Source organism: Pleurodeles waltl, chromosome 1_1 (assembly GCF_031143425.1).
Source record: "Pleurodeles waltl isolate 20211129_DDA chromosome 1_1, aPleWal1.hap1.20221129, whole genome shotgun sequence".
In the NCBI taxonomy this organism is placed as follows: Eukaryota; Metazoa; Chordata; class Amphibia; order Caudata; family Salamandridae; genus Pleurodeles; species Pleurodeles waltl.
The window spans coordinates 124154981-124175708 of NC_090436.1; positions in this window are offsets into that span (position 1 = coordinate 124154981).

The following is a 20728-nucleotide window of genomic DNA, read 5'->3' on the forward strand; positions in this document are numbered from 1 at the left end:
TGGTCTGTTTCCGCCGTGTTTTTATCGGCGGGGCTCCCGCCCCGGAAAAGGTGGCGGATTGGTGGGTCGTGATAGGGTGGGCGGTACATTGTCTGCCGCCTGTCTGTTGGCGGTGACCGCCGCGCTGTTTGTTTGCCCCGCCGTGGCAGTCGGAGTGTTAAAGTGGCGGGCTGGGTTGGCGGTTCCCGCCAGGGTCAGAATTCAATTTTTTTTACCGCCTGCCTGTTGGCGGGTTGGCCGCCGCTTTAACACCGACCGCCGAGGTCAGAATGACCCCCATAATGTATTTCCTCATTTACATGGTTTTGTGTGCTTTTCACAATATCCCTATATAGTTACCCTTAGGATTCATCCTCAATGGTGGGTCCGGCATGCCTATGTGTGGCAGCACGTGTGGCAGTACCAAGGGATCAGCATCCACCATTCTAAATCTGGAAATGGGATCACACAGTGCCTGATCTGAACTAAATGTAGATATGAGGGCCAGATTTCTCCTACTTTCACGCAATGTAATGCAAGAAGACACCTTGCTGCACTGCATGAAAGGGAGAGGGCAGAACCCCCCCATATTTAACATTATATGGCACATTCCTGTCCTCTCCTCCCACTGGTGCATAATGTGCTGCATTGTGTCAACTCAGGGACCTTTGAGCCATGGTGTAAGGGTGCCTGTGTTGTAGGCAAAAAATGTTTTTACAGAATGGGGCACCTTCCTTCATAAAAACAAATCTCAGAGGCATTTTCCTCTAAGTGTGCTGCAGGATTTAGCGCACTTTTAAAGAGAAAATAACTAGGAAAAATAGAGATATTTCTCCTTGTAGCACCTCCCCTTCTTAGGTGTTTGATTTTGGCTCTCAAGTTGGTAGAGGTATGCACTCTGTCTCAGTAGGAAACACAATCCAAAGTCAGGGTAAGTCAGTTACACACCATAATTTAACCTGTGCTCACCTTCTGGTAGCTTGGCACAGAGAAGGCAGGATAAGCTTAGAAGGCAATGTGCAAAGTATTTGTTCAACACTTAAAACAGTAAAACAGTGAAAACACCACACACAAATATACCACACCAGGTTAGACAAATAGATCTTAATTGAATGAACAAAACAAAACCAAAATAACAAAAGTCCAATAAATAGAAATCAGATATGAACTTTAGGAATATCAGCAAATATAGTGCTTAGAAACATTAAGCGTCAACCAGGACCATCTGGTCACACATGACTGAGTCAAACCTGAAAGTGTAGGCAGACTGCGATTGAGCAGGAGTCAGATACAGGGACCAACCTTGACCCGCTGCTAGAGCACCTTGTGAATGGAGGATGAGTCGACATTGAAGACCCAATGCGAGCATAAGATGTAATGAGGCAATCCCAATGTTAATCTATGGGTTAGATAGGCCTAGCAGTAGTGAAAACCAAATATAAAGGTTTTTCACTACCTGCCCATGTAAAACCTAAAAGTTTATGTCCAACGTTTTAAATACACTGCACACTGCCTGTAGGGCTGTCCAGGGCCTACTTAGGGATAGCATATGTATTAAAAATCAAGGTTTGGGCCTGACAAGAGGGTTATCTTCCCAGGTCGACATGACAGTTTAAAACTCACACACAGGTTCTGCAATGTCAGGCCTGAGTCATGTTTGAAGGGTTACTGAAGTGGGTGGCACAATCAGTGCTGCAGGCCCACCAGTAGCATTTCATTTGCAGGCCCTGATCACTGGTAGTGCACTTTACTAGGGACTTATAAGTAAATTAAACATGCCAAGTGGGGATAAGCCAATGTTACCATGTTTTAGGCAAAGGACACATGCAGTTTAGCACTGGTTAGCAGTGGTAAAGTGCCCAGAGTCCTAAAGGCAGCAAAAACAAGGTCATCAAAACATGGAAGTCAGATGGCAAAAGGTTAGGGGAACCACACCAAGGATGCCAGGTCCAACAGTAGACATATAATTTTGATGCATTCACAGGTTTACCTGTCTTGGTAAATCTGGGCATGCACCAAAGTGCATGGGTGGATGCATGGGAACACCCACACTCCACCCATCTTCTCAGGGCAGAGTAAAGCAAGGCAGCAACTTGTGCTGCATTGCAATACCCTGGCTTTATCAAGCCAGGCAGGGCTATGTGAGGTGGCCTTGTGTGGCTTCGTAAATTTCATTCTAGGTTTTGCATCCCCCAACTTCGCCTTGAGTGGTGAAAAGGTAATGCAAAACCTTGATAAATTTGGCACTGAGCATCTGTTATGTGGAAGTCCAATTTGAATTGTGTGAAGGATTTAATAGAACTCTGTGAAACATACCCGAAATAACTCTACACTCATTGATAAAGAATGAATTATATTAATATAAACTTTGATATCTTAAGAATAAAATTTTTTAATTCCATGTGCCAATCTTTTAACAGGTGAAGAATTATTGATAAGACAATGTCTTCGTAGATAATAACAATAAAACAATTAAGCAGGTGCATTCTAAAAACTCAAAACAGTAATTGAAAGCATATGACGAGGATAGGAAAGTTTCTACAAAGATTATATTAAAAATAAATACAATGATTAGGCTTGGGAATCAATCTAACCCAATGTATTCAAAGTTAAAGCTATTGAATCTATTGTGTAGGTTAGTTGTCACATAAATCCAGAAAGTCTACCCAAATTAGGCTGAATGGCTCTTAGGTTGAATTATTATTTTACTAATTGGACCATTAAAGCCATATTAACAAGTCAGGTATCGATGTATAGGCATTTTAATGGTTTTCATATTTTAGAACATTTTTGCATCATAAGACATTCTAGTAACCACTCTTGTTTTATTTGTCTTTTTTGGTTTCAAAATTGTAATATGAAAAATATTTCTTAATGAAAAATATTTCTTTATCTGGGAGTATATTGCTGACTACAATTAGATTACATCTGTTAATAGTTTCCTAACACCTAAAACAAGATGGTTAGCATGTTGACACTATCTTTTGATTAGCCTTGCCGGCATTTCACAGTGTCTATTTCTTGAATTTCACTTCCCATCTTTATCTCCCAATCTCTCTTATACTTGACATTTATTTCCAGATTGCCTTTAATTAGAAGTGTACAAATGTATACAAATATGTCTGTACAAGAGACATACACTGTTAACAAGCCTGGTTTCACAGATAGAGCTTGCAAGACTGGGCAGCCTATTTATCTCCTCGAATACCTACAGATCATATTTCATGTGACGTTAGATAGTAATTTCATATTTCCCTCCATAGTAGAATATGCCTTTCTTTTACACAAATTCTGATCAATTATTATTACAATACATCCTATCAGGGCTTCACAAAAAAAACATTTTTATGTTGATATGGAGATGCTGATTCAGATAAGAGTTTGTTATATCTTAGGAATAGTTACATTTTTCTGGTGGGCAAGTCCTTATACATGATGTTATAACAAAAAGCCTAAAATCCAATTCCTTATTTTTCCACACTTTTTATTTTCCAGCACATTTTAAGTTTCACCAAGGGAAATAGTGAACATTTTTCTGTATCAAAAGAAATCAAATGAACATATTAACAGTTTGCAATTAAGTGCTTGACTATATGATGCACGAATATTTTGGAATACATAAAATAACAAGCATTTGCAATGCAATAGGTCTTGCATTTTCTTGAGTTAGAGCTATTGGCATTGTAAATGCAGAATAGGACTTTTCTTGCCATATAAACTGGCCAACCCTGCCTCATAATTTCATCCTTTCCTGATATGTTTTGGTGGTCATTGGCAGCTACTGACATCAGAAATCACAAGCCCTTGAGGATAGACAAGAAGATGACTGCACTACCTCAAGTTGTGTAAACGCCTGAACAGAAATTGGAAAATAAGGCTAGAAAACTATTTTTCTTTTTATGTTAACATGAATGAAAAGTCTTGCAAACATTTTTGCCTCACATTTCAACAAATCTCTAATGAAGTTAACAATAGCAGAGCAGCCTGAGAAGATTTATGCCCCAATAAAGGAGACAAGCAATTCCCTGTGTGGGGATCTGAGGGATAACAGGGAGGGTGCCTGGAGAGAGACACTCCAGATGGGAAGCTCTGCAATTTTCACATAATTGATTCTAGGTTCAGCTACATTCTACCAGGAAGGGCATATTGTGGCTTTTGTGAGCAGTGAAACACCCACAGTGAAAAGTGAGCAACAAAGAAATTACAAAAGTAGTCTGTCACAGCAACAGATAAAGAAACCAAAGTGGAATAATACAGTATTTGGTCACTGCTCTGAAACAGAAAAAGGAGGGAGAAAAAGGCAGAACTGACCACTAGCAAGCAAGAATTTTACTGCAAACAACAAATGAAATTGCTTTAAGCCATAAGACGTATACTAAAAGTATACACAAGGTTGAATGCTTACGCTCGACCTAAATCTTGGGCAAGAAATTCATTTTTAGGGTCTCTCATGTGCAATACACAAAGAGTGTGCTTTAGTTGAGCCCCTTCATCTACTAGATTGTTTGGGTCAGTTGCCTTCCACCATTGCTTAGAGACAGTGTCAATCACATCTTGAATCAAGCCAGAGGGGTGTTTTTCTCTCATGTCATGCTATTGGCTATTGGGTGTATTAGTATGTCTAAAAAGTGCTTCCTTTACAGCGCATAGGCCGCAAAACTTTTATCATATACAATGGCAGTACACTTCACGGAAGCAACAGGATGTTATACAACATACCACACTCCTGCTCCTCTCACCAGACCTCAGTCCTGCTCTTCACTCTACTGGAGGCTGCTGCTCCCCTCTGACCTGCTCCACAGACCAACTAGGCCTAACACCTTGTGTTGCGCGAGCACACTCTGAGCCTCCTCCCATTGGCTCAAATCCCAGCATAGCCTCTAATGTCACTGCGTGTCTTCTGTTTATGTTCTTCTTTGTGCTGTTAAACATATTTTAATTTGCCTAAAACACAGAGCACATTACAGTGAAAAATAACAAATATAACATTTGTGCTTATACTATTTATTTGAATACTGACCTTGGAAATCAATTCAGGTTATTTTCATGCTTACTCCTTAGATATCACTGTGAAGCATTGCCTACATAAAAATGTTTACAATTCCATTTGATTGCATACTTACAGCACAGTAGCTATGTGGAAATCTCCCTAAAATATTGAAAAATTTAAACAAAAGAGTACTTAATGAGTCTTTTCTAAAAACATGAAACTTACCAATAATATGCGTACCTCCATGTAAAAAGCATTTTGTATTTCACATTCATGTTCAGAATACCTTCCATGAGCCTCCATTTATAAACCAATCTTTTTCTATACATGGAAACGTATGTTACACAGAACATGATACCACTACAAATCTCAGCATCCATGTCTCCATAACTGGTTTCACATCCAAAATTATCCTTAAAAGAAACCGACAGACAAACAGATGTCATTCCACAGCTTTTATTCTTACCAGAAGTTGCATCATTTTAGCTCCTAGTTATAGTCCATATCAACTCCATTTCTTGATCTTTGCACAACTCCAAGGTCAAATTAGCAGCAATCATATCCTACAGAAATACCAATTTGGCTTTAGATCACACAGCAGCATGGGGACAGCTATATTGCAAATCAAAGATGACCCTCTGCTGTTTAGTGTTAAAGGTGAGCGTTGTCTCCTGATTTTGCCCGACCTTTAGTAGCCCACTTTAACACAATCAACCATTTTACCTTGCTGAAGTTGTGAATGGGATACATTGGCAATGTCTTTCACTAGTTATCCTTCAGCTTATCAACCTATTAAAGGTTCCTTCAGATGGGTGCCATGGTTGCACTAACCTGGCACTCCAGATCCAGCAAGAGTGTTGCTAGGATCCACATTTCCCTGAACTTACTGACAATCATGCATATGATATAAGTGATGGATGGCGGTAGATTGGGGAATGGGATAATAGTGAAAGAGAAAAAAGAGAGAGCGAAAAAATGAGTGAGATAAAGAACAGAGACACTGGAAATGTTCATCTCACCTGTTCTTACTAACAACCTCAACCAGCACTGTTTAGGTGTTGATAACCCACAACAAGCAATAATTCTACCAATAATCTGCCAGCGATATTACAGATCACCATTTGCACAATGAAATCTGGTATACCCTGTGGCAAACTTTGTATCTCCCATGCTCAGTTGCTGCTGATAACTATCACTTCCTAAAGTTGAACAATATAAATAACCTTTGTAAAGTCTAAGTTCTCAAAAATACCTTTAGTGAGTTAGAAACCAGGTTTATGATCTGAAAGAGTCTCACTAGACAGAGGGCCAGAGGTACTAAGAACTGGACTCATGATGCTGGTCGCTGTTTGCCACCATTATTTTTGCAACCTGTGTGGTAATTTGCAGACTGACTTGAATACTAATAGGTCCATTTTAGAATCTTAGTGGGTCACAATTCCACACATTTCATGAAAATTAATCGGGTAGGTCACAAACAGCGATCCAATAGGAATCACAGATTTAACAGGTATAGTGGTCTGCTGAGGTCAGCAGACCTCCTTGTCAGTGATTGCTTTTAACTAAAGCATTTTTAAATGCAACCCTTTTTCTTTAAAAATAAATTGAATGCATTTGAGAACCAATGAGGGGTGTAAGTTTCATGTTTTGAGTAGGCAGTGTTCAATGGGACCACTGCCTATATTAAAATAGTTTTTTCAACATTCACAAAGGTAAAGGGGTCTCTTGAACTAACCTGGCAATCCAGATCTACATTTCCATGAACTCTCTGGCAATCATGTATATAATATCTGTGCTGGGTAGCAGTAGATTGGGGAATGGGATAAGAGAGATAGAGAAAAAGAGAGAGAGAGACAGAGAAAAAGAGAGAGAGAGAGAAAGAAACAGAGACATTGGGAATGTTCACATCACCTGTTCTTACTGCCAAACTCAACCCTCACTGTTGAGGTATTGATAGCCACAACAAGAAATAATTCTACTAATAATCTGCCAACGATATTACAGCTCACCGTATTCACTATGAAATCTAATGTACCTTTTGGCAATCTTTGTATCACCCACGCTAAGTTGTTGCTGATAACATGCACTTCCTAAACTTCCTAAAAAATGTGAACAATATAATTAACCTTTGCAAATACTGTATAGAATACCATGAACTATAGTTCTTGTAAATACCTCTAGTGAGTTAGAAATCAGGTTTATGACCTGAATGATTCTCACTAGACATAGGGCCAGATGCACTAAGAATTGGTCGCAAAATACTGGTCACTATTTGTGACCAGTATTTTTGCAAACTGTGTGGTAATTTGCAGACTGACCCGTCTACTAATAGGTTGGTTCACAAACCCTAGTCAGTTGCAATTCTGCCTATTTCATGAATATTAATGAGGTAGATCACAAATAGCGATCCAAAAGGAATCGCAGCCTTCACAGGGATGGTGACCTGCTGAGGTCAGCAGACCTCCATGTCTGTGATTGATTTTAAATAGAGCACTTTTTTTTAATGCAACTCTCTTTCTTTAAAGAAAAATGGAATGCATGTAAAAACAAACAAAAAACGTTAAGTTTCATGTTTTAAGAGGAGAGTCCATAGGATCACTCCCTACTCTTAAAATTGTTTTTGTCAACTTTCACAAAGGAAAAAGGGTCTCTTTGGGTCCACTTCCCATTTGCAAATGGCTTGCCACCTGGTTTGAGGAGGTGGTAAAAGATTACAATTTTGCAACTGGAATTCAGTAGCAAACCCTTAATATGGACCAGTCCAGTTGGGTATTCTGATGGGACACCCTAAACACGCCCATTCCAAATACCAGATTTGCTGCATACCTAAATTGTGACTCAGTGGCATACTACCAAATTGCAATTTAGTTTTGTAAATACAGAAAAGTCTTTTCACAGTTGCAAATGACTTGAGTCTGTGAATCGGACCATTTTCAACTACAAAAAGACTTCATACATATGACCCATAATCCATCAACTGTAAAGTAATGAATACTCTTTAGCTTGTTGCCTCCACTACTGGCGATATACATTAACTTTCCCACTATTGACAATAACTCAATACCATATGTGATTCAAGTGATATGAACAAAGACTGTACAATATAGAGGATTCCCTATCTCCTCTTGCGAATAGGTACAATAGAGTTCTTAATACTAGAAGCAGTGACTGGTTTACATGATTCCAATACTAAAGTGCAAATCAAAGTCTACATCCTTTTTCTCTTAGGGCCAGATTTAAGAGAAAATGATGGTGCATGTTGCTGTGCCAAATTTGGCAGTGTCGCACACCGTCGTTTTCACAATGCAGAGATGCGCCGTATTTAATAGAGGACTGTGCACCCCTGTGTTTCCCCCCTGTGTTAAATTTGCTGCTGTGCGCCAGTGCAGAAACGCTTGCACCTTTGTGCAAGGATGGCTGTGGTGAGGGGGAGATTGTTTTTGGAACATCTTCCTGCACAAAAACAATCTTAAATGGCAATTTGCTCTCTCTATGTGTGCTGCAAAATGCAGCATACATGCAAACAACAAAAAACGAGGAGAAATGAAAGTATTTCTACTTGTTGCGCCGGGCTTACGCCATCCCTGGGGCGACATTAGATTTTGGCACTGCCTCAGGTTTACAAAAACTCCTAAATCCATGGCAGCGTCAAAATGCAATGGGTGTTGCCGTGGCAAGCCCACAGCCACACTCACTACATGCCCCTTCCACACAAAGTGCTGCATGTGAAGGGGCTGTATTTATAAGGTGGCGTTAAGCAACAAAAAACAAAAAGTGGCTTAATGCCACCCTTTAAATACAATGCAGTACATAGTGCCACCAGAGCGTCACAAGAGGTGACGCTCCGGTGGCACTAGGGTTGTTAAATATGCCCCTTAATGTTTCTCCAGAATACCTCTCCGAGAACAAGGTCATAGACAACTCTTGATGAAAGTGAGATGAATTCCAATATCCTAGAAGCACAATTATGGCTACATAAACAATTGTCTAGCAGGGAACACTCTGAACCATATGGAAGTTATATGTAATTTATCTAAGATGACCACCATCATTGCAAGTCTCTGTGGTGCTCTGGTAAATGTAGTTCTACTTGATTTCACATGCATATTGCTGTGTTGTGCAGGTGATACAGATATGAAGTCTCAGATCAAGGGGTGTCTGCACAATGGGTATAATGCTGCTCTCCTCTGCTGAAGACTTGGGGACCATCGAGGTTTGGAGGGACCTGGAAAACTCTGCATCTGGACAGGATAAAGAACATCTCTCCAGAGCCTCTGGAAGCCAAAAGCCAAAATAAGTTTGTAAAACACCAAAAGATAAGACCCTGAGCTCTACTCCTCTCCTCTTGATATAGAAACATCATAATACCCTTTTTCCTAGAGGAATATCCTAGAACAAAGTAGTTTACAACTCAATGCCAGCTGTCTGTCAGGTGAGATGTGCTTGTTCTCTTACCCACTCGGATACATTTTTTGCAATCTATTCCTCTTTATACAGGTGAGGTTGTGTTTGTAACTGGTTCTCACAGTCAGGATATATCCTTAACTGTTTTAAATAAATGGACAGTTCTTATTAGAACAAATATAAAAGATATGTTCTACCATCTTTTAATAGGTGCAAAATCATTTTACAGTTCTGTGTTCTCCTTAGCCTCAGAAAACATTACACTAATCTGCAAACAATACTCAAGAGAAAAAATTTTAAACACAGAAAATATTGACTTCTAATTACTGTTATTTGTCTCTGTTTAATATTATTTACATTGAGCTATTAAAAAGATTACCTCATACAACTTGAGAAATGTAGGCATTCATTGTTGCCAAATGCCAGGTATTGTTTCCAGAATCTTCATTGTTGAGTAGCTTAAACAAGACAAACAGGTGTATATTTAATTACATGGAATATTGCTAATGAATATTACATTGTAAGCTTTAGACGTATTATATCATCTTTTGGCACCAAGACTGAAGGCATCAGCAGGAACTCGACAATAGTGTCCCTGATTTTAAGTGACACCTCTGGCTTTAACCTAATACCCTTTGAGAACCGAAAAATCGATGAAGTCAGAAAGTAAGAGTTTTGACTGGCTTGACTTCCTTGGCTTATCTGACCACCTCTCCATTGTATGGTGTCCCAGTTCATGCCTAGGTCCTTGGCAACTGTGAATTTAAATTGATGCTTTTTGCTGTTATACATTAAAACTTCGTTAGTACAGTTCCCCTTATCTTTTTGCTTCTTTAATTGTTCTTGATTTTTTATTTGTTATGTTGTGCGCCTAACTGTAAGTCACATTCATAAGGAAGACAGTGCCAAAAACTTGTCTTAAATCATGTAGATTCATAAGAGGAAGAAGTCTCTTATGCACGTCATATCAATGCTTTTCAGGACACCATTTCCAATTTGATGCCGAGCTCCCTTGCTTTTGAAGCCATCAGTTCCCTGCTTGTGGTGATCCAAGAGTTTCCCACAGGTGGCAGTAGCTACAGGGACTCAGAATGATGCCTGGTGCACTGAATGTCAATCCCAGGCTTCTCCTGGAAGGTAGAATAAATATCATGAATTTTTAGAGAGGGTCAAACTAAGGGCTTGATTTAGAGTTTAGCGAATGCAGGTGGGCTGTGAAAAGCTCTCTATTAACACTTCCACCTCCATGTAGGTTCACCTATTTAGAATTTGGTGACTTCGGGAACAAAAGTTTATCATCAGTATGCTGCCTCCTTCACGTTATTCTTACTTGCATGGCAATTTACAGTAAACATGGTGGAGGAAACAACAGAAAGTCAATACTCTGATGTATTTAGAATATAATTTTTGTCAATGTAAATGGGTTGTCTTCTATAGCAAAGGAAATAAGTATATAAAACTAAATACTGCCCATAATACCCATGCAATCTACTTAGTCAGCACGTCCTTGCTACTCCATTTCCTGGGACTCTACCTGTCAGTGTTGTACAAACTATAACAAAATGCACATTAAAACAGAAGGTACAACATTTTTAATCTTTGTTAAATGCACTATTTACTGTCAACGTCACTAAACTAGACTTAGCATGAAGCATATCCAGCAGCAGTTTACCTAGTCTCCCTGTCTGGCCACTTGCCTCACACTACATACCTATATTAAATGCTCACCTAACTTTACTACCTGCCACACCACAAATCAGTTAGGTACTGCATGTATGTGTTTTTAAATGTACATGCACAGACAAACATATGTTGTTACCAAACAATAAGATGTTTATAATTTTTAATATAGTGAATGAATACTAGTAATAAGACTAAACAGAAGTGGTTTGGTATATTACCATAACTATTATGAGGCTTCTGTTGATCCTTGTTTATCCATTTACCTTACACTTCACAGTCATATGATTCATCCATGTACCCCAAACAGATATAATAAAACTTGCTGACTACTATTTACATTTTTAAAATATTTCACATATTGTAAATGGAGTAACACACATCCACATGCCAGAAATTCTACTCATACAGACAACCTAGAAGAATAAATGTAAATGTATGGCATGTACTTTATGTGAACCACAGGACTTAAAAAGTATATCCATATTTTATCATTCAAGTAATAATATTGAATTTAATCACACTGTTATGCAGTTCCTACTTTGGTAATGACTGTGTGGATGGCAGAACGGCAGTGTGTGGGAGACTAAGTCCTATCCACACCATTAATAACTGTTGGCCTAGCTCCTGTCTAGCTCACAGTGCCTCACACGAGCCCAAAACCTACTGGGGTGAAAATTGATTATGGCAACCTGAACATGGCACTCTGACTCCCCAGGGAAGAGGTGCAAACAGACCTTACCTCTTTCATACTGTTACTCATGCATGCCCAGGCAAAACACAAAAGATGCAAGATAAGTTTACAATGCGTTTATTGAAACAATTGCAATCTGGCATATGGGGAGTGAGCTGCAATATTAGGCAGATGAAACAAAACAAGGTAATCAGCAATGCAAAAATGGTGAATAAGATAATCAATCCAAACATGATGTATGTGGTTCCAGGAGCTCTTGAAGTTCTAGAGGTTCCTACCTAACCCTATGTCTACCCTGAGATTATACTGTGTGTACCCATCTGCCGGCCTGATCTAGGGGATTAGCCCCAACTCCATACCTGGAAGAGTGCCTGAAGTGAGTCTGTGATGCGGATGGCAACCCCCTTAGGAGGCTGGTAGTTCAGTGCCAGCCAAGCAGCATGTCTCACAGCATCTAGGTGGTAGACACCAGCATATTGTGAGCAGAGTTCTTTAGCCAAGGACAGAAAGTACTGCTTATATGTTTTGCAAAGGCTAACTAAACAAACAGCTTGTTCCTCGCTTTCCTAGAATAAAGCCGCAGGATAAAAATCATCACTAAAAGCAGCCTTACTCAAATGAATAAAAAATGAACACTATAATGAACTAAAATAGGGGTGACCAACCTCGTTTTTACAGTTCTTCATGACACCCTCTCTTTGGCAGTTATATTAAAAAGATTATAAAAACCCACTCAAAAATGCTGAAAACAATACTTCTTAAATTCTAAAAGCAATAAAATGTTCACACAAACAAGCAGAAAAAACCATTAAAGAAGTCCATTAAAAATAGTCATTGTGTGAAAAATCTAAGCCAAATGTAAAAGTCATCGTAGGCAGCCATGATGTCATCCAAAACATCAGGAGGAAGGGAGTCCAAGGAGGATTCTGCATCCACAGATGAGAGAACCATCAAAGCCTCAATGAGCAAATCGAAGGAATAGACATGATCCAGAGCCTCAGCCTCTGCTGAGGCATTAGCATCCGGTGCATGGCCCACAGTTGTTGGGCCAGAGAAAAGCATAATGTTGATATTGGACAGATTACTAGTGATGCTCACAACAACAAGACATTCTCATGCACAAATGACACCTTTTCACACATGAGCGAAGTCGCATCACCACAGTTAGATTCCCCGTCACAAACTCTCGATTAACCTCAGCATGCAGGTATGTGGTCAAGCAGGCTTTGTGACTTAAGCCTGAAGGTCAATGACTGACAGGTCACAGGTGGGGTAACACTTAGTTGAGAGCCAAATGTACAGGGGAACTTAGATCAGATCCCACAGAAAAACAGCAACACTACCAAAGCCCCCAGAGACTGGCCCCAATAAAGCGCACATGGCCAGAGGGATTTGTGCATTCCCAAAACCACACACACTTCAAGCTGGACATCTGGACATGAACTTGCGTTGTGTCCATGACAGGTCAAGGCCCACTTGCATTCCCTATCTTGAATTGTATTTACGACTCCTTGTCAACTGTTTGCATTTTACACCAAGGAAGGAATCTGTTTATGACTTTATTGCACCCAGAGAAATGTATAAAACATGCGTTAATTCAATGTACTTTAAGAGACAGTCCTCAGACCCCAGTTCTGTAACTACTCTCCTGGCCATAATGCTTAATTAAATGAACCATTTACTCTTTTGCTAGATGCTTCTTGTTTTTAATGTATATTCTCATTGCACAAATGAGGTGCCAGCACTAGCCAGTCCCCCCACAGAAGAGGCCCACAGTGATGACAGCGACTCTGGTCCCCCGGATCTGGATGACCAACCTGGCCCACCAGGGACCTCCGGACAGTTGGTTACCCAGGCACAGTCAGACACCACCACAAATCCTCCCCCATCAGGAAACACCACCACAACACTCACCCAGAGTACCCATACCTCTGTCCCCAAGAAACATCAATCAGCAGTGTGTCCACCTCTACAGGGACCCCAGGGCACACCTCATAACCAAGACAATCAGCGACCTGGGATTGTTGGCAGTGTGCACACGGATTAGGGGACAGAGGCACAGGACAACCGGGAAGCTAGGAGGACTGCTGTGCGCCAGGGGGAGGACAGGCCCAGGAAACCGACTCTCCAGGAGGCCCCCACTGAGATCCTGGGAGCATACCAACATTCCCAGGATACGCTGGGCCAGGTCCTGGACAATGTGCAGGATAACAGGTGGCTGCAGGACGGACAGTACCAGGGAATCAGGGGGGACTTGACAGCCATTAACACCACCCTGGTCTCCATTGCAGGGGTGCTGGCAGACATGGCCAACATTATGAGGGAAGCAGTCCTACAACAGCGGGCCCCTGCCACTAACCAGACATCTGAACAGCCTTCCACCTTCGCTGCCGCTAATGGACAGGAGGCCTCGCCACAGGACCAACAGGCCACCAGCACCCCTCCCTCTGCAGAAGGAGAACCACCCCGCAAACGTTCCCTGCTATCCAGGCAGAAGCCAAAGACTATTGCCAAGCCCCCGCCAGGAAATTAGACTCTCCTGATTGTCACCCTTGTGTCCCACTCTGTCACCCTGTCCATCTTGAAATGCCATTGATCCCCTTCATTTTCCCCCTTGGACAATGCACCTGTGCTACAAATAGACTGGAACAATACCCTGGACTTTCCTCCATCATCACCCCAGCTCACTGCACTTCCCCCTTTTCTTCTTAGCACTGCAATAAACACACTTTGAAAAAATACAAGTATAGAGTATGTCAAATGATTTAAGTATGTTTTTGTTTAACAAGGTTCAAACATTGCAAATCAACTGTATAGTAATGTGCACATACGATAGACCTGTAGTTGGCTGCAGTGAACACACCAGGAGCGATAGTGTAGCACCAACATCTGCAAAAAGAGTTGCCAAATGGTACAGTGAGTGGGCATATAAGTGGGAATTCACAGCCTGCCAGTGACAATGTTAAACATAAAAATGATAATGAAATGTGAAGTTTCATTGTCTTACCTGTGTGTCATTGGAAGTATTGTCTAATCACTGCAGTTCTGTTGTCCTCATCTTCATCCTCTGCCTCCTCATCTTCACTGTCCACAGGGTCCACTCCTGCCACACGGCCATCTCCAGCATCCTCCTCCTGCAGAAACGGCACATGGCGTCTCAAGGCAAAGTTATGCAACATGCAGCATGCCACGATTATCAGGCACTCCTTCCTGGGTGAGTAGCACAGGGATCCACCTGTTAGATGGAGGCACCGAAACCTGGCATTCAGGAGGCCAAAGGTACGTTCAATGATCCTTCTTGTTTGCCCATGTGCCTCATTGTAACGTTCCTCTGCCCGTGTCCTGGGATTCCTCACAGGGGACCAGTAGCCATGATAGTTTGGGATAACCAGAGTCACCTGCAAATATTGAGGGACAACATTTAGCCACACACTATCCCTTATGGCCAACAAAATACCCATACAACAACATCCACTGGGTGGGGACCAGGGCTCACCTATTAGCCACACCCTGTGCGTGCCTCTGTAGTTGGGCCATCACATTTGGGTTTCTGCTATTCCTCAGGATAACAGAATCAAGCACAGAGCCAGGATACTTCGCATTGATGTGGGAGATGTACCGGTTCGCAAGGCACACCATCTGGACATTCATTGAGTGAAAACTTTTTCGATTTCTGAAGACCTGTTCATTTTGCCGAAGGGGACAAATGCAATATGTGTTCCATCAATCGCCCCAATGATGTTGGGGATATGTCCCATTGCATACAAGTCAGCCTTCACTGTGGCCAAATCCTCCAACTGGGGGAAAACAATGTAGCTGCACATGTGTTTAATCAGGGCATGCAACACTGTTGTTAGCACTATTGAGAACATTGGTTGTGACATTCCTGCTGCCAAGCCCACTGTCACTTGGAAAGAACCATTTGCCAAGAAGTGGAGCACTGATAGAACTTTCACAAGATGGGGGATCCCAGTGGGGTGATGGATAGCAGATATCAGGTCAGGCTCCAGTTGGGCCCACAGCTCGTGATTATGGCACTGTCAAGTCTGTATGTGAGGCTAATGTGCCTCTCCTCCATTGTTGCCAAGTCTACCAAGGGTCTGTACAAGGGTGTATGTCTCCATCTCCTATTCATCTGCAGCGGTTGCAATCTATGGGGCAAAAGAGTGAGGAGCCGGTCACCAACTGTACATTGTAGCCACAAAAGTACAATGCATGATGCTAATTTCAGATGTATAAGTGACATTTGTCCTGTATGTACAATTGTGAACTGTGACACAGATATAATCCAAGGCCTGTCCCCCCCTGAAATGGCATCCGCCTGTCCTGTGTGGAGGGACTGGAGGAAGTGAAGTAATTCCGCTGACGTAGTGAGCCGTTGTGGGAGGCGGTCGGGAACCGCTGTGCAACGCCTCATTGGATAATATTGGGCCCTATGGGGTACAGTGGCCAATGGTGATGTACGCCGGTGGTGACGGTATGCACTGCCGGGGACATCACCGCCATTTTCTATCTGTTCACTCACTTGCTACCTGACCTTCAACAGGAGAGAACCTACACTGCATGTGCTGCTGTGACCTGTGTCTGGAACCTACCATGGCACGTGTGACTGGGGAAAGGGACCCTGCCTTCACCTCAGTGGAGTTGGAGCAACTGGTGGATGGGGTCCTACCCCAGTACGGACTGCTATATAGGCCTCCAGACAAACAGGTGAGTACACTTTGAGCATGATGCATGGGGCATTAATGCATTGAGTGGTGTTTGAGAAGTCCTCATGTAGGGGGGAGTTGGTGGATGTCCCCTGTGTGGCGTGCAGCTTGTGTGCCATGAGTGTAACAGGCAGGAAGGTCTCTATAATACCTTTCCCTGTATGTATTCCATCTGCAGGTCAGCACCCATCAAAAGAAGGGTATATGGTGTGCCATCTCCAAGGACATGCGGACCCTGGGGGTCTACGCCAGGCAGAGCACCCACTGGCACAAACGGTGGGAGGACCTGAGACACTGGGCATGGAAGAAGGCAGAGGCCCAGCTGGGATTGGCCTCACAACGAGGAAGTGGGGCCTGTCGAACCCTGACCCCTCTGATTGCCCGCATACTGGAGGTGGCCTATCCGGAGCTGGATGGGCACTTGAGGGCATCACAGCAGCCAGAAGGGGGTGAGTACAGTGCCCATCATTACAACTTATGCCTGGTGGGGTGGTATCCGGGTGGGGGATTTGTGTCTGTGGGTGCCCTTAGGGCAGGCCTGGCATTGCAGAGTAGGTTCCATGTTGGGCAGGGTTCTGATTTGATATTCCTCCTACTAGCTAGTAGGCATCCACTTCTGGGCAGGACTGTGTGGGTCCCAGGTATGCTACAGTTGGCGGCATGTGACCCGCCCCATGCCCTGGTGACTAGCATTGTTACTGGTAGTGCATTGCATAGTGCGTAAGGCTGTTCCCTGTGTGTGAGGGTGCTGTGTACACCAACGGTGGTGTTGGTGTAGCCACTGACCAAGTGTTTCCTTTGTCTCTTCCCCCCCCCTTTGTGTTTTGTCATCCTGTCCTGTATAACGGTGAACACTGGAGGGAATAATTCGGACACAGATACCTCTTCCAACTTCCTCTACCCATTCCCATTCCCCTCAACCTCAACCTATCCCAAACACACAGGCAGACCAGCATGCACACAAGACAACACACAAGAGTGGCACAGGCAAACACAAGCACCACACTTCATCCCACAGGCACTCACACAAACACCATCCAGATGCAGACATACCAACATCCACTGCCTCCACTGTGTCCCCCCTTCTTCCTCCTCCACCTCCCTCCCAGTTGTGTCTACACTCACAACTGTGTGCACTATAACCTCATCCACTACCGCCATCACCAGAACAACTATCAGAACATACACCTCACTGGCAGACACCACCCCAACAGCCATGCACACGTCTCCTGTGTCCTCTCCCACTGTGTCTGTGCCCCCCTCCCAAGGAACACAAATGCAAGCACTCAGACACCCAACAGTCAACCACCTCACACCAGCATCCAGCCATACACTTGCACCCAAACACAGCAGATGGACACCTCCTACAACCACTTCCTCTTCCTCCACTCCCAAACCCTCTCCCTCTTTCCGCCCCAATGTCCCTAAGACGTTTTTCCTCTCCACCAGTGTCCTCTTTCCTATCCCCCTCCCCATCCTTCACGTCTGTCCAGGTTGGGTTAAACCCAGGCAAGCACCACAGCCACCCAGTCCACGGGCCCAGTAGTGTCCACAGCAACAGGTGGTGGGAAAGGATCCAGGGTACCAGACAGCCTCAAGGAAAGGGTGCCTGCTCAAGTGCTGGACGGAAGGGCAAGGAGCAATCCCCAGCTGCTGCCAGGAAGGGCAAAGGGCCATCCCCAGCTGCTGCCCGGAAGGGCAAGGAGCCATCCCTAGCTGCAGCCAGGAAGGGCAAGGGGCCTGCAGCAGCTGCTGCCCTGAAGAGCAATGAGCCATCCCCAGCTGCAGCCAGGAAGGGCAAGGGGCCTGCACCAGCAGGCAGGAAGGACAAGGGGCCTGGTGCTGGGACTCAGTCAGAGCCCCCACCACCAACCATGGTGGTGCAGCCGTCCGAGGCTGAAAGGAGTGTGCAGGAGCTTCCCCCCACCACCCCCACCAGCAGCAGCAGCAGAACCAGTGGGCAGCCATCCGAGGCTGCAGAGGATAGGCAGGAGCTTCCCCCCACCACCAGCAGCATCAGCAGCACCACCACTGAGCAGCCATCACCGCCAGCGGACAGTCAGTACTCCTGCGTCCATGGGCTGTTGTGCGGCCTGCACCCTGCTAATCCTGTGGGTATGACACCCACTTGAGAGACTGTGACCTTGCACTCCCCAGGATCTGCATCACGGGGCTCGATGCCCCCTTCAGAACCAGTGGGTATGACACCCACTCACCCCATCCTCCCCAGGATGAAGATCACAGGGCACGAGCACTCACCCCATCCTCCCAGGATAAAGATTACAGGGCACGATGCCCTCTCCAGAACCAGTGGGGATGACACGCACTCACCTCATCCTCCCCAGGATGAAGATCACAGGGCACGATGCCCCCTTCAGAACCAGTGGGGATGGCACCCATCCGAGAGACTGTGGCCTTGCACTCCCCAGGACCAAGCAGTGGGCAAATCACCCACTTGAGTGAACATAGCCTTGCACTCTCCATGACCAAGCAGCGGGCAAATCACCAACTTGAGAGACTGTGGCCTTGCACTCCCCAGGACCAAGCAGTGGGCAAATCACCCACTTGAGAGATTGTGGCCTTGCACTCCCCAGGACACCAAGCACAGGGCATGTTGCCCCCTCCAGGACCAGTGGTGTTGTTCCATCTGCCAGCTGAGGTGCCCCCCCTGCTCCCCCTCCCTCTGAGGTGCCTGCCTGTTTTCAGACTGATGCCCCTGCAGTGTTCTCTCCGTGTTGTTGCAGGAGACAAGTGGAGCCTTCACTTTGTCATGTGGCCCTGTGGGCCACGCACGTTGAGGAGTGGGCAGTGTCCCTTGATTTGTACATATGTATATACTTTTAGATTGTATGTACGTATTTGTGATGTATTTATATTATTACACTCACGTTCATCTATTCGTGTTGTCCTTGCATTATTGCTGAAGGGTACGGGGTATGTATGTTTTCTTACTTCATTTGATAGTGTGTATAGTGCTGGGGGTAGGAGGGTGTGTGTTGCATGTGTGTGTCACTCTCCTTTTCCTCCTCTGCTCCCCTGTGTGCTAGGTGGCTGCACTCACCGTGGTCATCTTCGCCGTCATTGGTGTTCGTGGTGGAGCAGGACGTAGAAGATAATTGGAAAAATCTGCAGCTCAGGCTCCATGGCGGTGTGGTTCTTCCCTGTATCTCCAAAGGTGAGTCATTTCCCTTCTGAGCTCAGTTTCCGCCAGGCTTTTGATGTCGTTGGTACCGCCCCGGAAAAGGTGGCGGACTAGATTGTCATTATACTGTGGGTGGAATATTGTCTTCCGCTTAGCTGTAGGCGGCTACCGCTGTGGTGGATGTTGTTTCCGCTCTGGCGGTCAGTAAACTGGCTGTCTGTCTGAGCTCTTTCTGCCATGGTCATGATTTGGCAGTATTTACAGCCAGCCTGCTGGCAGTATTACCCCCACTTTATCACCGACCGCCAGGGTTGTAATGTGGGCCATAGTCCGATTGTAGAGCCTGCAATGTCCAGCTCAACTGCATGATGAATCTAAGCGGACTTATTAACAACAGCTAATGCTTTCTCTTAATATGCATGATCTATTTGTCTTAAACGAGCAGCAGCTTCCATTTGAGAAAGCTTCCATATTTCATTATATATTGCATCCAATAATCTGTTTGAGAATGCTGGCCTAGGATCTAACAAGAAATCTTACAAATGAATGTCATCAGAGAGGATAGAGGGGAGCTCCTTTACAGCTTTCAAGGTGGAATATTGCAACCAGTGCTGACATAATTTCCCTACACTGAATGTAGTGACAATTTCTAAATGTTGTGTCTCGATATAATGGTCTGCCTGCTCTAAATTCCTATGTAGAGTTAATAAAGTGTGCATTACAACCATCTGTGTCCACTGTCCACCAATTGGGACTTCAAACTGTTGAATTAAAGGTACTGTTCCTGACCATACTAGTGAGCTGATCTTCCGTGTAATTTTCCATACTTTGCCAATTGTCAGATTTTGCAATTGAAGGGACAGTGGGTACAGTCAGTTCTTTAATTTTTTTGCTAGAATTAGGCAAGTAGTCTGTTGAATAGTTTTGTTTAAAAAAATAATCTATGATGGAATCAAACATGCTTTAAAAAAGGCAGCCATGTCCTGTACTTGCTAAGCTTGTGTTCCCTAAACTGATTTCAAATCAAATGTAGCTTTCCAGTTGTCAAAAGTGGTGCTGCTGTATCTCACCTGAGAGAAGCGACAGCCTTGCAGAGACAAAATTGAACAATCCCGCCCACTGACCGCATC